This window comes from Lampris incognitus, chromosome 10 (assembly GCF_029633865.1).
Source record: "Lampris incognitus isolate fLamInc1 chromosome 10, fLamInc1.hap2, whole genome shotgun sequence".
Taxonomy (NCBI): Eukaryota; Metazoa; Chordata; class Actinopteri; order Lampriformes; family Lampridae; genus Lampris; species Lampris incognitus.
In genome coordinates, this window is record NC_079220.1 from 45,406,111 (window position 1) to 45,431,050 (window position 24,940).

Sequence of the window (24,940 nt, forward strand, 5' to 3'; positions counted from 1 at the left end):
GTGCCCACATCATATACTATGGATAGCATGAGACAAGCTTCACAGTAGTGTTGGGTGACAGGGAAAATATTATCACAGGTTATGTTACACAATAATAGTATATATTATATCTAATTATGTTCTCTCCGTGTCTATATGGGTTTCCTCCGGGTGCCCCGATTTCCCCCCCACAGTCCAAAGATATGTAGGTCAGAGGAATCAGCTGTACTAATTTGTCCCTAGGTGTGAATGCGTGTGTGTGTGTCTTCTTGACCCTGTAATGGACTGGCGGCCTGTCCAGGGTGTCTCCCCGCCTGCTGCCCAATGACTGCTGGGATAGGCTCCAGCATCCCCACGACCCTGAGCAGGATAAGCGGTTTGGATAATGGATAGATGGATGATATCTGCTTACCATCTTTAAGAATCCAGCTGAGATTCATCATATTGACCCGTTTGGTAAAGTGTAATATCACACCAAGACTAGTTTTCCAACAATACTCCCTCAAATATTTCAGACCTCATTCATTAAATTAAAAGCAAAAAAAATAAATAAATTGCCCAGCCCCATTTTATAGCCCAACCTCAACAGTCAATACACAAACCTGATAGTAGCCTTGTTACACTAGAGATTTACTCAGACAACAGTCCACCTTGGCCCAAGTCAAAACGGCGTTTGAGCCATTTGCCCACACAGTGGAGTTCACACGTACCATCAAAAGTCCACATCACCACCACCAAAGTAAGGGTCTTGTTGAAAAATCGACACAGTCCTTGACGAAAAAAGGCAAAAATTGACCAAAAACACCTACAGTACAATTTTAAGTCAAGAGCACAGCTGCTGATGAGCCTCCTCTTCCACACACCAACTGGCAGGTGATGCCAAAGATGCCAGACAGCCACAAACAATGTGCATGCAAGGAGAGCACCGACGCTGTGGCGTATGAGAAGTTATTAAGATAGTTCAGCCAATGTCACATATCTTTCCACAAGGACAAACCCTCAGACTGTAGTGCATCTGCTACCAGAAACCAGTCAGCCGCCAGAAGGATAATATCAGGTACACACACAGCTGAGGGAGAGGAACCTATGTTACCTCCTGACACAGAAGGAAGACAGAATAGCTGCATAGATAAGAAATTAGGCTGTAATGGACAACACACACACACGTCTAGCATACCAAGAAATCTGATAAGACAGCTTGTCACACTGGCCTTTATCAGACAAGATCAGGGTCTCGGGTGAAGCCAGAGTCGTTTTGGATTTGTGAATGTAAAGATGTAGGCAGACCACTTTGGAAAAAAAAATCTGTAAATTGTTATATGCCGTGCACTTTTGATCAAGGGTGACTTGTCTGTGAATGTTCTCATTCATCCAGGTCATGGTTATCCAAAGGAGTTCAATCAAGTGCAACTGGATTTGGTATATATCCGTGAAGACGTTTCACCTCTCATCCAAGAGGCTTCCTCAGTTTGTGCCTTTCTGACTAGACGAAGCTAGCTTCACCATGAACTGAGGAAGCCTCTTGGATGAGAGGCGAAACGTCTTCACGGATATATACCAAGTCCAGTTGCACTTGATTCAACTCCTTTGGATGATCAAGGGTGACTGATTTAAGATTACTCAGGAAGCACGGCTTCCTCTAAAATTTGAAGAAAAAAAATGTGCCAACGAAATGTTTAACAATGCGTCTTCTCCCTCATGGTGTAATTTAATATTTTAGAGAATAAAATTTGAATTATTAATCCATCACACTGATGTGATCCATTTCAGTAGACAGTACAGTCTATATGAATTTGTCTTTGGAAGCACAGCCCATAGAAGTCTATTGAAGCTGAGCTTCAATGGGATCCTATGGCAGATTCAAGTAAACTGGAACAAAGTAGGGGTGTAAATCACAAGTTTCATCAAGAATCAGAATCAACTTGGGTGTCTGGGTGGCTTGGTGGTCTATTCCATTGCCTACCAACACAGGGATCATGGTTCGAATCCCCGTGTTACCTCCGGCTTGGTTGGGTGTCCCTACAGACACAATTGGCCATGTCTGCGGGTGGGAAGCTGGACGCGGGTGTGTCCTGGTTGCTGCACTAGCGCCTCCTCTGGTTGGTTGGGGCGCCTATTCGGGGGGAGGGGGAAATGGGGGAAATAGCGTGATCCTCCCACATGCTACTTCCCCCTGGCAAAACTCCTCACTGTCAGGTGAAAAGAAGAGGCTGGCGATTCCACATGTATCGGAGGAGGCATGTGGCAGAGGGGGCGGAGCAGAGATTGGGACTGCTCAGAAGAATGGGGTAATTGGCCGGATACAATTGGGGAGAAAAGGGGGGAGGGGGAAGAGAACCAGAATCAACTTTATTGGCCAAGCGTGCTTATGCATACGAGCAATCTGACTCCAGTTTACAGCAGATTTTAGTAATTGCAGCAGACATATCTCACAAAAAAAAAACAAAAAACGATGATACAATTTTTGCTGATGTCACAAAGTCTACCACGATAAGATTTCGATTCAATTCGATTCACGGGCCTGTAATTAATATGAGCCGATATCACATGTACATTTAACGATCAGTTACATTTGCATCAACTAAAAAAAGTCAACTAAAATATGACTTGACAATTTCATTACTCAATTTTATTACCAGACATTTAAATGAAGAAAAAAAAACTCTTTTCAATAAAAAGAAAAATAGGGGGGTGTCTGGGTGGCGTGGTGGTCTATTCCGTTGCCTACCAACACGGGGATCACTGGTTCGAATCCCCGCGTTACCTCTGGCTTGGTCGGGCATCCCTGCAGACACATTTGGCTGTGTCTGCAGGTGGGAAGCCAGATGTGGGTATGTGTCCTGGTTGCTGTACTAGCGCCTCCTCTGGTCGGTTGGGGCGCCTGTTCGGGAGGGAGGGGGAACAGCGTAATCTTCCCACGCGTTAAGTCCCCCCACGGATCGGCAGAGGGGTTGGCGCAGTGACCAGGATGACTCGAAAGAGTGGGGTAATTGGCCGGATACAACTGGGGAGAAAAAGGGGGGAAAATCCCCCCCCAAAAAAATACACCTCCTGTTATTCATTATGAAGTGCTACATTCCTCATGTTTAAGTGCAAATGCTTTATATCAGTTTGCTTAAAGAGCCCTCGATGACCTTTCAACTATGAACAGAAACCATGCACATCTATGCTTCTTAGGACACCTTGGCTTTCCAAGGCTCTATATCTAGATATTGAGCTTTAAATGTTCACATCCTAGATGTATCTTAGAGATGACGATATGGAACGATGTTTTCACTTTGCACAAATGACATTGGATCGCTGAATCGACATATCAATCCAAATCGATTGATTGTTACACCTCTAGAGCAAAGATCAACATTTACTGGACAATGTGTTTAAAATGTCATTTTGGGTCCCACCTGGATGCCGGGCTTCCAAGGGAGTCAATGAGTATCATGAGGGCTTTTACGTAGGAAAAATGAATGAATGATTTGTTTCGGTCATCCATTTGTGTGCATATACGACAGACAGAAAAAAAATCATCGTACATATTTACATCAGTCAATTTCACACAACAAAACTCAATCAATCAATGACCGAAAAAGGAATAGGCTGAAGCCCAAGGCTTATTATTACATATCGTATACAGTCCTAAAGTTAACCTAGAATATCAGAATTACAAAAGGAAGAAAAACAGAAGAATTTCTACTCAGTTGTAATCCTTAATTATTCTACTATTTTTTTAATCCGTTTATTGGGTTTTGCAATTTTTTTAAAACAATCAGACATATGCATCCCCTCCCTTTTTCCCTCCCTCCCGCTCTTCCATCCCCACAGCAGAGATGAACAGGAAAAAAAAAAAAAGGACTGGTGACAATCATAACAAAGACAGAATTTCATACAAAGTCATGCCATTACAGTAACAATAGGGTTCCTGCAGTACATGCATGGACCCCTAAAGAAAAAGGAAAAAAAAACAACAGTTTGTGCATGTATGCAGAATACTCTACCTAACCTTCTGTGGCTTTAGCTACAGTGGCTTGCAAAAGTATTCATACCCCTTGAACTTTTCCACATTTTGTCACGTTTCGACCACAAACATAAATACACTACCGTTCAAAAGTTTGGGATCACCCAAACAATTTTGTGTTTTCCATGAAAAGTCACACTTATTCACCACCATATGTTGTGAAATGAATAGAAAATAGAGTCAAGACATTGACAAGGTTAGAAATAATGATTTGTATTTGAAATAAGATTTTTTTTACATCAAACTTTGCTTTCGTCAAAGAATCCTCCATTTGCAGCAATTACAGCATTGCAGACCTTTGGCATTCTAGCTGTTAATTTGTTGAGGTAATCTGGAGAAATTGCACCCCACGCTTCCAGAAGCAGCTCCCACAAGTTGGATTGGTTGGATGGGCACTTCTTTGAGCAGATTGAGTTTCTGGAGCATCACATTTGTGGGGTCAATTAAACGCTCAAAATGGCCAGAAAAAGAGAACTTTCATCTGAAACTCGACAGTCTATTCTTGTTCTTAGAAATGAAGGCTATTCCATGCGAGAAATTGCTAAGAAATTGAAGATTTCCTACACCGGTGTGTACTACTCCCTTCAGAGGACAGCACAAACAGGCTCTAACCAGAGTAGAAAAAGAAGTGGGAGGCCGCGTTGCACAACTGAGCAAGAAGATAAGTACATTAGAGTCTCTAGTTTGAGAAACAGACGCCTCACAGGTCCCCAACTGGCATCTTCATTAAATAGTACCTGTTAGAGCCTGTTTGTGCTGTCCTCTGAAGGGAGTAGTACACACCGGTGTAGGAAATCTTCAATTTCTTAGCAATTTCTCGCATGGAATAGCCTTCATTTCTAAGAACAAGAATAGACTGTCGAGTTTCAGATGAAAGTTCGCTTTTTCTGGCCATTTTGAGCGTTTAATTGACCCCACAAATGTGATGCTCCAGAAACTCAATCTGCTCAAAGAAGTGCCCATCCAACCAATCCAACTTGTGGGAGCTGCTTCTGGAAGCGTGGGGTGCAATTTCTCCAGATTACCTCAACAAATTAACAGCTAGAATGCCAAAGGTCTGCAATGCTGTAATTGCTGCAAATGGAGGATTCTTTAACGAAAGCAAAGTTTGATGTAAAAAAAATCTTATTTCAAATAAAAATCATTATTTCTAACCTTGTCAATGTCTTGACTCTATTTTCTATTCATTTCACAACATATGGTGGTGAATAAGTGTGACTTTTCATGGAAAACACGAAATTGTTTGGGTGATCCCAAACTTTTGAACGGTAGTGTACATTTTATTGAAATTTTATGTGAAAGACCAACACAAAGTGGCACACAATTGTGAAGTACAAAGAAAATTATACATGATTTAAAAAACTTTTTACAAATAAAAAACTGAAAAGTGTGGTGTGCAAAAGTATTCAGCCCCCCTGAGTCAATACTTTGTGGAACTGCCTTTTGCTGCAATTACAGCCGCAAGTCTTTTGGGGTATGTCTCTACCAGCTTTGCACATCTAGAGACTGAAATTTTTGCCCATTCTTCTTTGCAAAACAGCTCAAGCTCAGTCAGATTAGATGGAGAGCGTTTGTGAACGGCAGTTTCCAGATGTTGCCACAGATTCTCAATTGGATTTAGGTCTGGACTTTGACTGGGCCATTCTAACCATGAATATGTTTTATTTTAAACCATTCCATTGTAGCCCTGGCTTTATGTTTAGGGTCGTTGTCCTGCTGGAAGGTGAACCTCCACCCCAGTCTCAAGTCTTTTGCAGACTCCAACAGGTTTTCTTCCAAGATTGCCCTGTATTTGGCTCCATCCATCTTCCCATCAACTCTGACCATCTTCCCTGTCCCTGCTGAAGAGAAGCACCCCCAGAGCATGATGCTGCCACCACCATGTTTGACAGTGGGGATGGTGTGTTCAGAGTGATGCGCAGTGTTAAGTTTTCCGCCACACATAGCGTTTTGCATTTAGGCCAAAAAGTTCAATTTTGGTCTCATCTGACCAGAGCACCTTCTTCCACATGTTTGCTGTGTCCCCCATGTGGCTTCTGGCAAACTGCAAACGGGGCTTCTTATGGTTTTCTTTTAACAATGGCTTTCTTCTTGCCACTCTTCCATAAAGGTCAGATCTGTGCAGTGCACAACCAATAGTTGTCCTGTGGACAGATTCCCCCACCTGAGCTGTGGATCTCTGCAGTTCGTCCACAGTCACCATGGGCCTCTTGGCTGCCTCTCTGATCAGTGCTCTCCTTGTTCGGCCTGTAAGTTTAGGTGGACGGCCGTGTCTTGGTAGGTTTGCAATTGTGCCATACTCTTTCCATTTTCGGATGATGGATTGAACAGTGCTCCGTGAGATGTTCAAAGCTTGGGAAATCTTTTTATAGCCTAACCCTGCTTTAAACTTCTCCACAACTTTATCCCTGACCTGTCTGGTGTGTTCCTTGGACTTCATGATGCTGGCTGTTCCCCAATATTCTCTTAACAAACCTCTGAGGCCGTCACAGAACAGCTGCATTTGTACTGAGATTAGATTACACACAGGTTGACGCCATTTAGTCATTAGGTGAACATTCGATCATTCAGCAATCATCAGGCAACATCTGAAGGCAATTGGTTGCACTCAGAGAAAAGGGGGCTGGATACTTTTGCACACCGCACTTTTCAGTTTTTTATTTGTAAAAAAATGTTAAAATCATGTATAATTTTCTTTGTACTTCACAATTGTGTGCCACTTTGTGTTGGTCTTTCACATAAAATTCCAATAAAATATATTTATGTTTGTGGTCGTAACGTGAAAAAATGTGGAAAAGTTCAAGGAGTATGAATACTTTTGCAAGCCACTGTATCCCCATCCTCTGGAGCAGGGGTCGGGAACCTTTTTGACTGGGAGAGCCATAAAAGCCAAATATTTCTAAATATATTTCATTGAGAGCCATATAGTATTTTTAACGTATAATAAATTAAATATGTCTTACTTTTAATGCGACTTCTGGTGCTGCATGGTTTTGCTGATGGCCTTGTAGTCTGGTTCATACGTGGTGAGGTTGAGCTTCATGCAGGCGTTGAGGCTTCCATCAGTTAAACGTGAGCGTAGGTTGGTCTTAATGTTCCTCATATGCGAGAAAGACTGTTCACATGCATATGTAGAGCCAAACATGGTCAATACGGCAATACTCACACGCTGCATTGTGTGGTATGTCACAGGAAGCTCGTTCCAAGTTTTAAGAATCAGCTGGTCTTCAGGTTGAAGATTTTTAATTTCTGTCCACTTGTGTTCCCTCGCCAGCTCTGCTAGCTGTCGCGCAAGACTTTCCAACTCTCCATTAAGTGACTTGAACTTACTCATCCACATGTCTGATGCCTTCAGGTCAGCAACTTCCAGCTCAAAGTCTCCGATAGAGACCCCGGGGATGCATGTCAGGTCGATTTTGTCCACTGCACACTCATGTGGATGAGTGATGAACTTGAAAAGACCAGTGCGCGCACAAAATTCTCCAAAACGTGCTTTGAATGACTGCAGAAGATTGAACGTAAAGCCAGCTAGCTGCTGGAGATCCAGATGTTGAGTGGAGTCACTTGCTAAGCATGCATCTCTAAATTGTTGCAGTCTTTCAAAGTGCAGAAGACGACCTGTTTCAATGTCCCTGAGAAAGACTTCCAGCTTGCTTTCAAATGCAAACACTGCTTGTTGAAGGGATGAGATTGTATTTCCAATACCTTGCATTTTCACATTGAGCTGGTTCAGATGGCCAGTTATGTCCACGAGATAGTGAAACTGCAGGAGCCAGTCAGTGTTGTCTAGCTCAGGATGCTTGACGCCTTTCATTTCAAGAAAAGTCCGGATTTCACTCAGGCAAGCTGCAAAACGGCTGAGCACCTTCCCCCTTGACAACCAACGCACGTTGCTGTGTAAAAGCAGACCGGGATAATGATTCCCAACTTCTTCTAACAGAGCTTTAAACTGGCGATCATTTAAAGCTCGGGCAACAATAAAGTTGACCACTCGAATGACCAGAGACATCACCTCGCCAAGCTCCTGGCCACACGTCTGAGCGCAAAGCGCCTCCTGGTGCAGGATGCAATGAAAACTTAGGATGGCTCTCTTTTCATGTTCACGGAGAAGCGCTACAAATCCTTTGTTCTTCCCCAACATACAGGGTGCACCATCAGTACAGACAGAAATAAGTTTATCCATCGGTAGTTTTTTTTCTTTAGCAAACTCCATGAAAGACATGAATAAATCCTCTCCTCTTGTTGTCCCTTTCATTGGCAAAACAGCCAAGCTTTCCTCACGCAGTGTGTCACCTGCAGCATACCTGGCAATGATACTGCACTGAGATAGATGGCTAACGTCTGTTGACTCATCTAACGCGAGAGAAAAGTATGTCCCGGCGTTTATGTCCTCAATTTGTGTTTCCTCGACTTGATTTGCCATCATGATGCTACGATCGTGCACAGTTCTTGCTGACAGGGGCATGTCTTTTATTCGTTTGATTATCTTGTCTTTATTTGGGAAGTCATCAAACAGTTCATTGGCCACATCAAGCATGAATGTTTTGGCATACTCGCCATCTGTGAATGACTTTCCATTCCTTACTATTGCCAAAGCCCCCGCAAAGCTAGCGGAATTCCCGTCACCTTGCTTGGTCCACACACGTAGTTGCTGCTGACTCGTCTGCACTCTCCGCTGTAGCTCCTCGCATGCCCTTTTCCTGCTGTCCCCCGCTGGATATTTCGATGCAAATGAAGCATGGTGCGTATCGAAGTGCCGCTTTATATTTGACCGTTTCATCGATGCAATTTTATCATTGCATATTAGACATACCGCAGATCCTGCTCTCTCCACAAATGCAAATTCCTCTGTCCACGCAGCCTGGAATGCACGGTAATCATCGTCTTTTTTTCTTTTCGCCATCTTTTCCGTTACAAGGGTTGAAGCGGATAAACTAGTTGGCTATCTGATAAAATTGATTTCTTCACCTTTACAATGACCCGGACATGCTCGCGAGCCATTGGTTCCCGACCCGACCCACGGGTGACCCGTGACCCGTGAAATTTATCTTCAAAACTAATTTCTGTTTACTTTAAAATGACACAGTATTATTAAGAAATATCACAAGTATTTTAAAATCAGTTCCAAACTGATTTTTTTGAAAAAAAAAATAATTTTCAACTCAAAATTGTCTGGGGGCCATATGCCGTCACCGGAAGAGCCATATATGGCTCGCGAGCCATAGGTTCCCGACCGCTGCTCTGGAGCAACTGTTAAGGTCTTGATATAGGCCAGAAAAGGTGACCATGTTTTTTCAAAGTTTCTCATCGAACCTTTCAGGGAAAATCTAATCTTCTCTAATTTGATGTAGTATAACACATATTTGATGTGTTATACCTACCCATCTACTGTGGGTAGGTGGTGATACACGTTTCCATTTCAACAGTTTTAGACATCTAGCTAGAAGAGAGGTGAAAGACATAATTCTATTAAGATACAGGGGAGTGTTAGTCCTAGGGGGAATGCCAAACAGAGGATCAGGCGGAACGTCCACACCAGAGATATCCCCAAAGTATTTAAAAATGTCTGTCCAGAACTCAAATAAGCGAGGGCAGGTCCAAAACATGTGAAGCAGGTCTGCAGGTGATTGTTCACAATGGTTACACTCATTCATTCATCATCAGCCGCTTCTCCGGGGTCGGGTTGCGGCAGCAGCAAGCTAAGTAGGGCACTCCAGACGTCCCTCTCCCCTGTAACGCCCCCCCCCAGCTCCTCCTGGGGGATCACAAGGCATTCCCAGGCCCTCCAGCGAGTTCTGGGTCTACGCTGGGGTCTCCTCCCAGCTGGCCGTGCCCAGTAAACCTCCAAAGAAAGGCGCTCAGGAGGCATCCTAATCAGATGCCCGAACCACCTCAACTGGCTCCTTTTGACGCAAAGGAGCAGCGGCTCTATTCCAAGCTCCCTCCGGATGTCCGAGCTCCTCACCCTAAGGCTGAGCCCAGACACCCTACAGAGGAAACTAATTTCAGCCGCTTGTATCCGTGATCTCACCCTTTCGGTCACTACCCAAAGCTCATGACCATAGGTGAGGGTTGGAACGAAGATTGACTGGTAAATTGAGAGCTTTGCCTTCTGGCTCAGCTCCTTATTCACCACAACAGTCCAGTACAACGTCCGCATTACTGCTGATGCTGCACCAATCTGCCTGTCAATCTCCCGCTCCATCCTACCCTCACTCGTGAACAAGATCCCGAGATACTTGAACTCCTTTGCTTGAGGCAACAACTCATCCCCAACCTGGAGGGAGCAATCCACCATTTACCGGTAGAGAACCATGGCCTCAGACTTGGAGGTGCTCACTCTCATCCCAGCCATTTCACACTCAGCTGCAAACCACCCCAGTGCACGCTGAAGGTCGCTTTCTGAGAAAGCCAACAAAACCACATCATCTGCAAAGAGCAGAGATGTAATTCTGAGGTTCCCAAAACGGACACACTCCTCACCTTGGCCGCGCCTTGAGATCCTGTCCATGAATATCACAAATAGAATCAGAGACAAGGGACAACTTTGGCGGAGTCCAACATCCACAGAAAACGTGTTTGACTTTGTGCCGAGAATGCGGACACAGCCCTCACTTTGGTTATACAAGGACCACAACGGTTACATGCATCACTTATACCAGGTTATATCCTTGCTAGTCTAGCATTAGTATAATGAATGCGATGTAAGATCTTACATTGTGTAAGACTATGTCTAGCACATATTGAGGCGGTGTGAACTAACCCCAGCACAGTGTCCCACGTCCCATCCATCAGCTTCACACCCAAATCCTGCTCCAAAGCAACTTTAAGATCTTTAAGAGTCTCGGACTTAATGGAATCTATTTCAGTATATATAACTGAAATTAGGCTCTTTACATTGGGGTTCAAAGAAACCCAGCCACTGAGGATGCACAAGCCAGTGCATTCTTAGTGCCAGTCCCAAGCCTGGATAAATGGGGACACTTGCATCCAGCATAAAATCTTTGCCAAATCAAATATGCGGATCATAAATAAGATTTACATACCGGATCGGTCGAGGCCTGGGTTACCAACGACCACCACTGGTACTGTTAACCGGCAGGGTGCCAGTGGAAACCATGCTACTGTTGGGCGAAGGAGAGGGGGAAGGCATGTCCAGAGGCAGCGAGAGAGGAGGAAGAGTAGGAGTGCGGAGGTGAGAGTTGGAACTCTGAATGTTGGCACTATGACTGGTAGAGGGAGAGAGCTAGCTGATATGATGGAAAGAAGAAAGGTAGGCATACTGTGTGTGCAAGAGGCCAGGTGGAAGGGGAATAAGCCCAGGAGTATCGGAAATGGGTTCAAACTCTTCTACCAGGGTGCGAATGGAAGGAGACATGGGGTAGGGGTAGTTCTGAAGGAAGAGTATGTCATGAGTGTGCTGGAGGTGAAGAGAGTGTCAGACAGAGTGATGAGTATGAAGCTGGAATTCAAAGGTATATTGCTGAATGTTATCAGCACATAAGCCCCACAAGTTGTGTGTGAGATGGAAGAGAAAGAAGAATTCTGGAGTGAGTTGGATGACATGATGGAGAGTGTAACCAAGGAGGAGAGAGTGGTGATTGGAGCAGACTTCAATGGACATGTTGGTGAAGGGAACAGAGGTGATGGGTAGGTATGGTGTCAAGGAGAGAAATGTGGAAGGACAGATGGTGGTGCATTTTGTGAAAAGGAGGGAAATTGCTATGGTGAATACATATTTGAAGAAGAGGGAGGAACACAGGGTGATGTACAAGAGTGGAGGAAAGTGCACATCAGTTGACTATATCTTACGTAGAAGGTGTGATCTAAAAGGGATTGGAGACTGCAAGGTTGTGACAGGGGAGAACGTAGCTAGGCAGCATCAGATGGTGGTCTGGAGGATGACTTTGGAGACCAAGAAGAGGAAGCGAGTGAAGGCAGAGCCGAAGATCAAATGGTGGATGTTGAAGAAGGAAGACTGTTGTGTGGAGTTCAGGGAGGAGTTAAGATAGGCACTGGGTGGTAGTGAAGAGTTGCTGTATGTCTGGGTAGGGAATGCAAAAATAGTGAGGAAGCCAGCTAGGAAGGTACTTGGTGTGTCATCAGGACAGAGGAAGGAAGACAAGGAGACTTGGTGGTGGAATGAGGAAGTACAGCAAATTATAAAGAGGAAGAGGTTGGCAAAGAAGAAGTGGGATAGTCACAGAGATGAAGAAAGTAGACAGGCATACAAAGGAGATGCAGTGTAAAGCAAAGAGAGAGGTGGCAAAGGCGTATGGTAAGTTGTATGACAGGTTAGACACTAAGGAAGGAAAAAAGGACTTGTGCCGATTGGCTAAACTGAGGGACTGAGCTGGGAGGGATGTGCAGCAAGTTAGGGTGATCAAAGATAGAGATGGAAATGTGCTGACAAGTGAGGAGAGTGTGCAGAGAAGGTGGAAGCAGTACTTTGAGGGGCTGATGAATGAAGAAAATGAGAGAGAGAGAAGGTTGAATGATGTGAGGATAGTGAATCAGGAAGTGCAGTGGATTAGCAAAGAGGAAGTAAGGGGAAGCTATGAAGAGGATGAAGAGTGGAAAGGCAGTTGGTCCTGATGACATAGTACGTGTGGAGGCATGGAGAAGTTTAGGAGAGAGGTGGCAGTGGGGTTTTTAACTATATCATTTAACACAATCTTGAAAAGTGAGAGGATACCTGAGGAGTGGAGAAGAAGCATACTGGTACCGATTTTTAAGAACAAGGGCGATGTACAGAACTGTAGCAACGACAGAGGTATAAAGTTGATCAGCCACAGCATGAAGATATGGGAAAGAGTAATAGAAGCTAGGTTAAGAGGAGAGGTGATGATTAGTGAGCAGCAGTATGGTTTCATGCCACGAAAAAGCACCACAGATGCGATATTTGCTTTGAGAATGTTGATTGAGAAGTATAGAGAAGGCCAGAAGGAGTTACATTGTGTCTGTAGATTTAGAGAAAGCATACGACAGGGTGCCGAGAGAGGAGGTGTGATATTGTATGAGGAAGCCGGGAGTTGCAGAGAAGTATGTAGGAGTGGTGCAGGATATGTATGAGGGAAGTGTAACAATGGTGAGGTGTGTGGTTGGAATGTCAGATGGGTTCAAGGTGGGATTACATCAAGGATCGGCTCTGAGCCCTTTCTTGTTTGCAATGGTGATGGACAGGTTGACGGACGAGATCAGGCAGGAGTCTCCGTGGATGATGATATTTGTGTATGACATTGTTATCTGTAGCAAGAGTAGAGTGCGGGTTGAGGAGAGCCTGGAGAGGTGGAGGTATGCAATGGAGAGAAGGAGTGAAAGTCAGTAGGAGCAAGACAGAATACCTATGCGTGAATTAGAGGGAGGACAGCGGAATGGTGAGGATGCAGGGAGCAGAGGTGACGAAGGCATACGAGTTTAAATACTTGAGGTCAACTGTCCAAAGTAATGGGGAATACAGAAGAGAGGTGAAGAAGAGAGTGCAGGCAGGGTGGAGTGGGTGGAGAAGAGTGTCAGGAGTGATTTGCGACAGAAGGGTACCAGCAAGAGTTAAAGGGAAGGTTTACAAGATGGTTGTGAGACCAGCTATGTTATATGGTTTGGAGACGGTTGCACTGTCGGATAGACAGGAGGCGGAGCTGGCAGAGTTGAAGACGCTAAGATTTTCATTGGGAGTGATGAAGGACAGGATTAGGAATGATTATATTAGAGGGACTTCTCAAGTTGGACAGTTTGGAGACAAAGCAAGAGAGGCAAGGTTGAGATGGCTTGGACATGTGTGGAGGAGAGATGCTGGGTATATTGGGAGAAGAATGCTGACTATGGAGCTGCCAGGGAAAAGGAAAGGAGGAAGGCCAAAGAGGAGGTTTATGGATATGGTGAGGGAAGACATGCAGGTGGCTGGTGTGACAGAGGAAGATGCAGAAGACAGGAAGAAATGGAAAAGGATGATTCGTTGTGGCGACCCCTAATGGGAGCAGCCGAAAGTAGTAGTAGTAGTAGTAGACATTGGGGTTCAAAGAGAGAATGGAATCAATTTCAGAATGAGTAGGATGGTTTGGAAATTCTGGAAATTGCTTTTGTAACAAATATCTAACCTCGAAATAGCAAAATAAATGAGATCTAGGCAAATTGAATCTTTCAGACAGGTCTGAAAATGATGAGAACGTCCCTTTGCTGTACAGACCTTCGACAGTTTTGATTCCTTTGTCAAACCAGATTTAGAAGGTGAGATCAATACACGATGGTTTAAACAAGTGGTTATGACATATTGGAGAATGAGAGGCTGCTCCAAAGTGCTTCCTGAATTGCATCCAAATCTTGATAGTGTGCGTAACAGTGGCATAGAGCTGACAACAGAGACAAGCAGTAAGCCTGAACATATTAAAGAATAAAGAGACTGCTGGGAAAAGGACATCTCCATTTGTGCCCAAAGAGGAGTGTTCTCTAGGTTGGGCCAGTAGAGAAGCTTCTGAATATTACATGCCCAATAGTAATTAAGAAAATTTGGAAGGGCCATCCCACCTTTCGACTTAGGCCGTTGGAGATAGGCTTTCTTAATGCGCTGTGGTTTGTTTCCCCATAGAAAGAAAGATATAGATTATAGGATATAAATACTGGGATATGTTGAAAGAGGTATAAGAATTTGGGTAGGACAATCATTTTGACAAGGTTAATACGGCCAACCTGCGATAGGGGCAGAGTGGACTAATGGCTAAAATCTTCTCTACAAAGTTTTAATAAAGGTGGGAAATTTTCCTTGAAAATATGAGGGAATGATTTAGTGATGAAAATGCCAATTTAAACACACTATCCCTCCATTTAAAAGGAAAGAGTGAATGATGCATTCTTGTGGCAATTGGGTTTATAGGAAAAAGTTGGCTTTTCTGAAAATTCAGTTTATACCCTGAAAATGCGTCAAACTTCTCCAGTATAGACATAATAGGAATGGAAGAGATTTGATTAGATATATACAAGAGTAAGTCATCCGTGTACAAGGACATTTTGTGCATGATCCCACCTCTCGTAATACCCTTAAACCCTGCTTCACTACGAAGCCAAATAGCTAAGAGTTCAATGGCAATCACAAATAGCAGTGGGGACAGAGGGCAACCTTTTTTCATGCCACGCTTGAGAGGAAAGAAAGGTGAGTGTAAGCCATCGATGATAACTGAAGCTACAGGGACTGAATATAAGAGTTTAACCAACAAAATAAAATCTTTACTAAACCCCACTTTTCCCAGAACAAAGAAAAGATAAGTCCACTCTACCCTATTGAAGGCCTTTTCTGCATCCAACGAAAGGTCAAATACGGGGGATTCAGAGCTTGATGTATGAATTATGTCAAGCAATTGCCTTGTGTGGAAGAAAGAATGCCTTCCTTGGATAAAGCCTGTTTGGTCAACCGATATCAGGCCTGGGACCACTTTTCAGCAACGGTTAAAAAGGATGTTGGCTAAAATCTTTTGGTCCACATTCAGAAATGAGATCAGTCTCCTGCTGCTACAAAGAAGTGGGTCCTTCTTAAGCAACAAGGAAATTGAAGCTCAAAAATTATTTGTTATACATTATTTGTAATTCAGGGCAGATAAGGTGGGAAATGTTTTATAAAATTCCACTGTATATCCATCAGGCTGGGGGACTTTCCATTTTGCATGGATTTCATGGCTTCTTGGATCTCAACAAGTGAAAGTGGTCCGCCAAGCAGAGGTGTAAAAACCAGGTCCAGAAAGTAAAAGTCCAAACCATGTATTTGCTCCACTCATGCACTACACCAGCGGATTCTAGTCAACACCACTCAACTAGGTAAGGGAAACTAGCTGATGAAATCAGCTGGTTTAGTAACATGGTTGGAGCAAATACACAGTTTGGACATTTACTTTCTGGACCTGGTTTTTACAACTCTGCCGCCAAGGCTGCCAGAGAGCGTTTTAGCTAGTACAGGGTAACATACATACATATATGTATATTGTCAAGAGGATTGTTGTGATCCCAAATATCTGTGGGACATTCAGAAGAGTAAAGCTCAAAATAGAAGTTTAGAAAAGTATCGTTTATGTCTCTTGTGTCTGAAAGAACAACACCAGTGGATGATTTTATTTTAGTGATTCGCCTAGAAGCAGCAGCTCAACGAGCTTGGTATACAAGAAATTTACTCCCTTTGTCCCCTGACTCAAAAATATGTTGTCTAGATTTGAGCAGAAGTAATTCAGCCTTACTGGCTGATAACATATCAAAATCAGCCTGGAGGTGAAGGCATCCATTATACAGACCAGAGGTTGGAGCTATTGCATACTGATTGTCTAATTGTAAAATGTCATCAGAGATCTCAGACAGTTTGACTGCTTCTGTCTTTTTGGCATGTGAAATATAAGAGATTATCTGACCCAATAGGCAGGCTTTAAATGGTCCCACACGGTGGACCGGGAGACATCGGGGGTTTTATTAATTTCAAAAAAGACTCCAATTTGAGAGGTAAGAAACTCCTTAAAAGTATTATCGGACAGCATTGGGGAATTAAAGCGCCACGGCCTTGAGGGAGCATGGCTTCTAGAAAAGTTGATCTCCATAGAGGTAGGGCATGGTTCGATATAACAATGCTGTGGTACTCACATGACTTAACCTTTAATCAAAGTCTATCATCCACAAGAAAAAAATCTATCCGCGAATATGTTTGGTGTGGATGGGAAAAGAATGAGTACGCTTTGGTTGATGGGAAGGTGACCCTCCAGGGGTCAGATAAGCCCAGCTGCCCAGCATGCGAGGCCATAACCTTAGCAGAGCCAGAAAGGACTGCATGTTTAGTAGATGACCTATCAAGAGTAGTGTCTTGGACCATGTTAAAATCCCCCCCCCCATCATAAAAAAAAATGTTGTCAGGACCTGATAATGTAGAAAAGAATTTGGAAATAAATTGACTGTCATCCCAATTAGGTGCATATACGCAGGCAAGGACTACAGGAGTGTTTTGGACGAGACCTGATACAATAACATAGCGGCCATTGGGGTCAGCAGTGGAGCTGAGTAGTTGAAAAGCAGTGTTTTTCCAAATCGAAATTGCAGCACCCCTGGGTCTACCATTAAACTTGGAGTGTAATAAATGCTCAGCCCATCCCCTTTTGAGCTTTGGAACCTTGGAGGTGCACAGGTGTGTCTCTTGAAGAAAAAGTATGTCAGCCTTCAAATGCTGTAAGTGGGATATTATTCTGTTTAATTTAGTGACCTTATTTAAACCTTTGACATTCCAAAAGACAAAGTGGATACTACCCAGAGTATGTTTAAATTAGCCATTTTGGATGTGGAGAAAGTAATGCTCTGTAGAGGAGCTCAATCAGGAGTCGTGACAACTTTCTCTTTCGGCTACACAACATGCACCGTTTATTCCTTCACCATAACAACAAAAACCCACGCAGCGGAAGTCTATCTCAGTGAACATGAACCGAGAAAACAGCAGCTGTAAACAAACGTTCCTACTAGCTCAATAAGGGGAATTATGTATCCCTATAACCACTACACACATCCCCCCAGAATTCGCCTTAATACGAAAAGTCAGTGTGGTGAGGGGGGCGGATCTCTCTGCCCCAACGGCTCCGCTGAACAGGAGCTGGGGGCTGGTTAACCGCAGGCAAAGCAGCAGAGTCCTCACAGCTGGACCGGGGAAAGGGAGGGGTTTGGGAAGCAGGGGGCGGCTCGCCGGGGGAGGGGGGCAGGGCCAGACCAACAGGGCGGTCTAAGTCCAGGTGAGCAGGCTTGAGGAGGTCCACAGAAACCCACTCCAGCCTGCTGCCAACCTCCACCACAAAGTGCTTATCTCCAGTGTCCCGTACCCGAAATGGGCCATCGTAGGGTGGCTGCAGGCAACCGCGGTGCACGTCGTGATGGATGAAAACATACTCCGCCAACTGCAGCTCCATGGGGACATAGGACAGAGAGCCCCCATGCTGAGAAGTGGGGACCGGTGCAAAAGCCCTGGCTTCCTCCTGCAGCGCAGTCCGTTGGCAGCTGGCGGACCAGGGAGCTGTGGCGGTGGGAAGGAAATCCCCCAGGACTCGAAGTGGCTGTCCGTAGACCACTTCAGCGGATGAGGACTGGAGGTCCTCCTTGCGGGCCGTCCTGAGCCCAAGCATGACCCAAGGCAGTTTGTCGACCCAGCGGTCGTCCTTGAGGGTAGCCCGCAATGCGGCCTTCATCGAGCGATGGAACCTCTCGACCAATCCATTAGCTTGGGGGTGATACGCTGTGGTGCGATGGAGCCTCACCCCTAAACCCCCGGCGATCTCCTCCAAGAGCGCTGACGTGAAATGCGGCCCTCTGTCTGAGGAGAGGTCAGATGGGGTGCCAAAGCGGGCGACCCAGGTTCCGATGAACACTCAGGCAACCTCAGGTGCCGTCGTGGATGAAAGTGGGACGGCCTCTGGCCATCGCGTGGTCCTGTCGACCATGGTGAGCAGGTATGTGAAACCACAGGAGGGGGGTAGGGGGCCTACCAGGTCCACATTTACGTGGTCGAACCTCCTCTCAGGTACCATGAAAGGTATCAGGGGCGCTTTGACGTGCCGGAGAACTTTGGAGCGTTGGCACTCCACACAGGTGTCAGCCCAGTCCCTCACATCCTTTTTGAGGCCATGCCAGACAAACTTTGTCGCCACCAACCTCTGTGAAGGCTTTCTGCCAGGGTGAGACAGCCCAAGGACTGCATCGAAGACCCGCCGCCTCCAAGCAGTCGGAACGACGGGGCGGGGCTGACCCGTAGAGACATCGCGCAGGAGCGTGGCGCCGGCGTCATCGAAAACCACATCCTCCAACTGCAGCCCTGTGACAGCAGTCCTGCATGCCTGCACTCTTGGGTCAGCAGCCATCTGGCTGTAGTCGAGTCCCAAATGGGCGGCACCAGCAATGGCCTGGGAGATACAGTCAGCGACCGGGTTGGACTTCCCGGCGACATGCCTCACGTTGGTGGTAAACTCTGAGATGTAGGCCAACTGTCGCTGCTGGCGGGCTGACCACGGCTCTGCCACCTTGGCCATCGCGAACACCAGCGGTTTGTGATCACCGAAAGCCGTGAACTGACGGCCCTCCAGTAGGAAACGAAAGTGCCTAACAGCGAGGAAAAGGCCAAGCAGCTCACGATCAAAGGTGCTGTATTTGCGCTCTCTCAGGTTCAACTGCCGGCTGAAGAAGGCAAGCGGCTGCCACGCGCCGCTCACCCACTGCTCATAAACCGCGCCGACAGCATGGTCTGAAGCATCTGTCTTGATGGCGATGGGCGCTCCAGACACAGGGTGTGCCAGCATCGCCGCGTCAGCCAGGGTGGCCTTCACATCCTTAAAAGCCTTGTCCCTCTCTGTAGACCAGTCCCCGGCGTGTTTGGGGGCTGTGCCCTTCAGAGCCTCATATAGGGGGCGGAGGAGATCGGCAGCCCGGGCGATGAACCGGTGGTAGAAGGACACCATGCCAATGAACTCCCGGAGGGACTGGGCCGTGTGTGGGCGTGGAAAGTCTACAACAGCCTCCACCTTAGATGGAAGGGGGGCCACCCCGTCCTTGGTGACCCGGTGGCCCAGGAAGTCGATGGTGCTCAGACCAAACTGGCATTTGGCCGGGTTAACTATAAACCCATGCAGGCTGAGCCTCTCGAAAAGGGCTCTGAGGTGGGACAAGTGCTCTGACACGGAGGCGCTAGCGACCAGGATGTCATCCAGGTACACAAAGAGGAAAGGCAGGTCCCGCAACACTGAGTCCATGAGGCGTAGGAAGGACTGCACGGTGTTCTTGAGCCCAAACGGCATGCGCAGGAATTCGAACAGTCCAAACGGAGTTGCCACAGCCGTTTTGGGGACATCAGCGGGATGGACGGGCACCTGGTGGTATCCACGGACGAGGTCCACCTTGGAAAAGATCACTTTCCCAGCCAGGTGGGTGGAGAAATCTTGGATGTAAGGGACCGGGTAGCGGTCCGGTGTTGTTGCGTCATTGACCCGACGGTAGTCACCACATGGACGCCACCCACCACCAGGCTTAGGCACTATGTGGAGGGGTGAAGCCCACGGGCTGCTGGAGCGGCGGATGATGCCGAGGCGCTCCATGTTCTCAAACTCTGCCTTGGCGACAGAGAGCTTGGTCGGGTCGAGGCGCCGAGCTCGGGCGTGCACCAGCGGGCCAGTGGTGACGATGTGGTGCTCAACCCCATGTTTGGTCGTAGATGACGAGAATGTAGGCTGAGTGAGGTCAGGGAACTCAGAGAGAAGATGGAGAAACACGTCCTCGTTGGAGAGCATGCTGGACAGCCTGTATCGCTGAGTGTGTGTGAAGCGAAGGTGACAGCGTCAATCAGGCATCGATTCCTGACGTCCACCAGCAGCCCATGAGCACAAAGGAAATCTGCACCGAGGAGGGGAAATGCCACGTCGGCGGTGACAAAATCCCAGCTGAACTGCTGTCCGTTAAAACACATGTCAATGTGCCTCGTGCCGTACGTATTGATAGAGCCGCCGTTAGCAGCTTCCATGGGAGGGCCGTGAGCGCCCAACAGGGCGTCCACACTCGATGCAGGTACGACACTCCTCTGTGCCCCAGTGTCGCATAGGAAACGCCGCCCCGAGATGGAGTCTCGCAGGAAAAGTAGCCTGTTGTCCTCCACGCCAACGCCCATGGCCACTAGTGAGCGCCGGCCTTGGCGTTTCCCGATGCTGAAATTGCACGGGGAGTTGCACTTTTTCGCCTTGGCCCCGAACTTTGCATGGTAAAAGCACAGGCCGGGCTCCTGTCGCCGACCGGGGGTTGCCGCGGCAACCACCATTGAGTCACCAGGTGGTGGCGTGTGGGGGTGGGCAGGGGTGAGCGCGGACGCGCAGTGCTGCTGTTGGCTGGCCAGGAAGAACTTGTCAACTTCTTCAGCTAGCTTGCGGCAATCGGTAATGCTGGTGTTAGCCAAAGCGGTCCGCACCTGAGCAGGCAGTTGTCGCAGAAACAGTTGGACAAAGAGGAAATCAGGTGTGTGCGCCGGTCCCAGCAGATTCAGCATTGTGTCCATGAGCTCGGATGGCTTGCTGTCACCCAAGCCTTGCAGAGAAAAGAGACGGTGGGCCCTCTCGGCGTCGGACAGTTAAAAAATCTTCAAGAGGTGATCATTGAGCCCCTTGTATTTGTCTGCCACCGGAGGATTTGTAAGGACACTCACCACTCTAGTTGCAGTCGAACACCCGAGCGCCGATACCACGTAGTAGTATTTAGTGGCATCATCTGTTATTTTGCGGATAGCAAACTGCGCTTCCGCCTGGGCGAACCATGTCGTTGCCGATGACTCCCAGAACTCTGGCAATTTGAGAGAAACTGCGTTGATTTCATCAACCATGTTCGTTTGAAAGATTGTCTTTGATAACTACCAAGAGACAAACGTCGGGGTCACCAGTGTAGAGGAGCTCAATCAGGAGTCGTGACAACTTTCTCTTTCGGCTACACACCGTGCACCATTTATTCCTTCACCATAACAACAACAACCCGCGCAGTGGAACTGTATCACTGAAAACACGAACCGAGAAAACAGCAGCTGTAAACAAATGTTCCTACTAGCTCAATAAGGGGAAATATGTATCCCTATAACCACTACAGTTCAGTATATTGTTGTTGCAACCAAAGCCATATAGTAGCTACACACACACACACACACACACACACACACACACACACACACACACACACACACACACACACACACACACACACACACACACACACACACACACACGTGAGGAGGAAGTGGGGAAAAAAAGTGTAAATAACAATAAAAAAATACTCTGCCCCCAGTCCCACCCACCCACCCCTTGTGCCTTCCCAACTAAGGCATCTTGAACCCAAAATCCCGTCATGACAAACACTTGTGCAGGTAAACACAACTGTTCTCTGTCATGAAACTAACATAGTAACTCCACTGAACAATTGACAAAAGTAGCTTGCGTTTAAATGTAAACCTTCATAGCATGAGTCAGTCCTATTCTCAAGTGAGAGAAACAAAAAATAGTTAACGACTAACACAATCTGAATAAAACAAAAGCAGCCAACTTTGTAAGCAGCAAGTATTGAAATTTAAGCATAAAATAAATGAAAACCAACAAAATTTTACAAGCTGCTACAAAATATGGGGTGGGCCATGTCAACAGAGGCCCCACGAAATATGTGGTTATAGAAACCTTTGAATTTCGACATATTTTTTTTTTGGTTGTTTCTGTATATTGTATACCTGTTCCAGTGACTTGAAGGCCGGAAAATAAACTTTTCCAAAAAAAAATTATTGCTGTGACATTAAATAAATTAGAACAGGTGTTGTAAATATGTTGAAATGTTCAGTGTATTGTCTGCAATATAAAAACATTGACGATGAAACTTATTTCAACCGAATCAGATGTGCAGTATTTTCTTATGGGGACAAAAAGGGATGTAATATTCACATGTCTGACACTGAACATTTTAATGAAAACGACGTTTGGTAAATACTTGGTTAGTATAAGAGGTTTTGCATAATCAAAAGCAAGGCAAGGTTCATGTTTACCGCAGTGTTGTCCCTCAGCCGGTGGTCCCTTACCTCACTCCCCCACGTGTGCCAGCCAAGATGGATTTACTATATCCTTGTACATCTGTGATTCTGACTGTGGTCAATTTGAAACAATATGATTGATTTAATTCCAATAGAAAATAAGTAAGAAACAAGCATTATAGATGGGGAATGAATGAAGATCACACTGTTTTGATATTTCTGTGTATTACCCCAATGAAGCTGTCTACATTACTTCTACGGGTGGAGTAAGGCCTTTATTGGTTTGCGATTGCGTAATTAATTTCCATGTAAATACACTCAATAGAGGGAGGGTAGTTTCTGCCCCGGAGGCTTTTATGACTGGCCTTTGGCATAAAAGCCAAAGGCCAGTCCCAAACTATGCCACAGTTATCTTGGATGAACCTGTGGACGAATAGTTGGGGGAGGGGCATGCAGTGAAAAATAAATTCATAAATTTCATAACCGATAACGTCGCGGTGCAAAGAGGACACTGACAGTGCACGAACAGACAAGACAAAGCAGCACAGGTTGGTTTTCACCCTCAGTCTAACTAATCTAGACTAGGTGGCTGTTTCTTGACTTAATCCAAGAAATTAGGTGGTGTGGAAATGCAGGAAATTTCTTTTAAATTACAATTATTAGCAAAGCTTTAATCCCCCTAGTTGAATAATACATTCTCTCCAGTGCTCAGGCGCCTATGCATGCATGCATATTTATATACATGTATAGATACATACATACACATATAGACGTGTGCTACAACGGTGAGAGATCGAGTTCGGCACTGACCACTCTGCATTCACCACTCGCTCTAAAGATGGCAATCAATCAATGAATCAACCAACAAAAATAAATCTTTAAAATGATCGGCGTTCCGGGAGAAATTGGTTAATTCCGAGACTATGCCAGCTAATCCCGGAGGGGTGGGGCTTCTGACCGTCTGAAAATACCTGTTCGTTTGAAAAGACATGGGTGGCTTTCCGGAGTTGTCGCCGAAAACGCAATACAGAACTGGATCAGTTTCTCTCGTCCAACGTTGACAGATGGTCAACAGTTGTGGAAAAGGGACATGAGTGACGACGCAGTTTTTACACGTTTGATTGTGTTGAATGTCTATGCACGCCCATGAGAGGGCAACACCACGAAGCAACACCAAAACGACGTTTTCCAGGAAGGGGAATTAAACGCGAGTAACAGAAATGCAAGACTGTGGGGAACCCCGGGGAACCCCCCCCCCCCCACACACACACACACACACACAAAGTTGCTACAGACAGACCAACATTGTCTGACAGAGCTCTTTTGTGGCACGGATAAATGGCTCAACAAATGAAAAGCGGCACCAAGTATGTAAACGTTAGTTAGAAAGCACATCGGTCAACTCTGCAACGTTTGACCCGGAGGTTCCCGTCTTTAAACCGGGAGTTTCTCAACACTTGCCAAACTTCCCAGAACAGTCTGATAGAAACTTCATCAGACTTCCTCCACCCCTACTACATACCGGTCGGTATAAACAGGATCGCTCTCCGACCTACCAGTTTGTCGACCACCACTGTCAAATTTGTCGTTTCTTGCCACCGGCGTCGTTGTGAAACTCCGTTGTAAACCATCAAACCCGGCCCGGTTTAGTTTTCTCTTCCCTCGCCCGCAGGCTCACTGCATAATGAGATGTGGTCCGTCCTGCTCCGAAGGCACGGCGCGGCAGACTGCAGGGGAGTCCGGCAGCTTTGAAGACTCACTCGCGGCGCGTCAACGCGCGCACGACAGGGCGAGCACATGACGTCACGAAGAAGACGACATACGGAAGAAGCAGGAAGGTCTCTTATTTATAAGCACCATTTTCCCCCAAATAGATATTTTATATAGTGGTGGACACGTATTGGGGGTAGAATTCACCCCAGGAACTAAGGGTTAAGTCAGGGTTGCCCTGGCAGGTTAACGCAGGGTTAAGTTATGGTTGTTCAGCCAGTTTTCTGGTTATTCTTGCCGCCTCCGCTCAGTCGAGCTGTGGTTTTGTTGTCTCTCTGATTTACCGTGGATTAAAGAAAGTTGCCTACACGGCTAAAGTGTGAACCTACGGTCTTCTCCGTTCCTTCGGCTCTACACTGGTGACCCCGACGTCGGTTTTCGGATAAGTTTTCTGAAACCACACACATTATGGCTACGAACGCCGTTGCAATTAAACTGCTGGAGTTTTGGGAGTCTTCCGCGGCTACATGGTTCGCGCAGGCTGAGGCACAGTTCGCGCTCAGAGACATAACAGCAGACGAGACCAGGTGCTACTACGTAGTGGCAGCGCTGGGGTGCGCTACGGCTTCCAGGATAAGCGGTTTCATAACCAACCCACCGGCCGATGGTAAATACGCCGCACTTAAAAATCTCCTCCTTGAAACTTT

General features: G+C 46.2%; 1 protein-coding gene across 1 annotated transcript in view; it reads right to left on the bottom strand.

Moving 5' to 3' along the window:
- The window catches only part of aldh3b1 (aldehyde dehydrogenase 3 family, member B1), a 40,677-nt gene extending 16,406 nt beyond the window's left edge, over window positions 1–24,271 (bottom strand). The window contains exon 1 of the mRNA XM_056287465.1: window positions 24,080–24,271. The gene's annotated coding sequence lies outside the window, so the exon portion shown is untranslated. The remainder of the gene's footprint in view (window positions 1–24,079) is intronic.
- Between the last annotated feature and the right edge of the window lie 669 nt (window positions 24,272–24,940).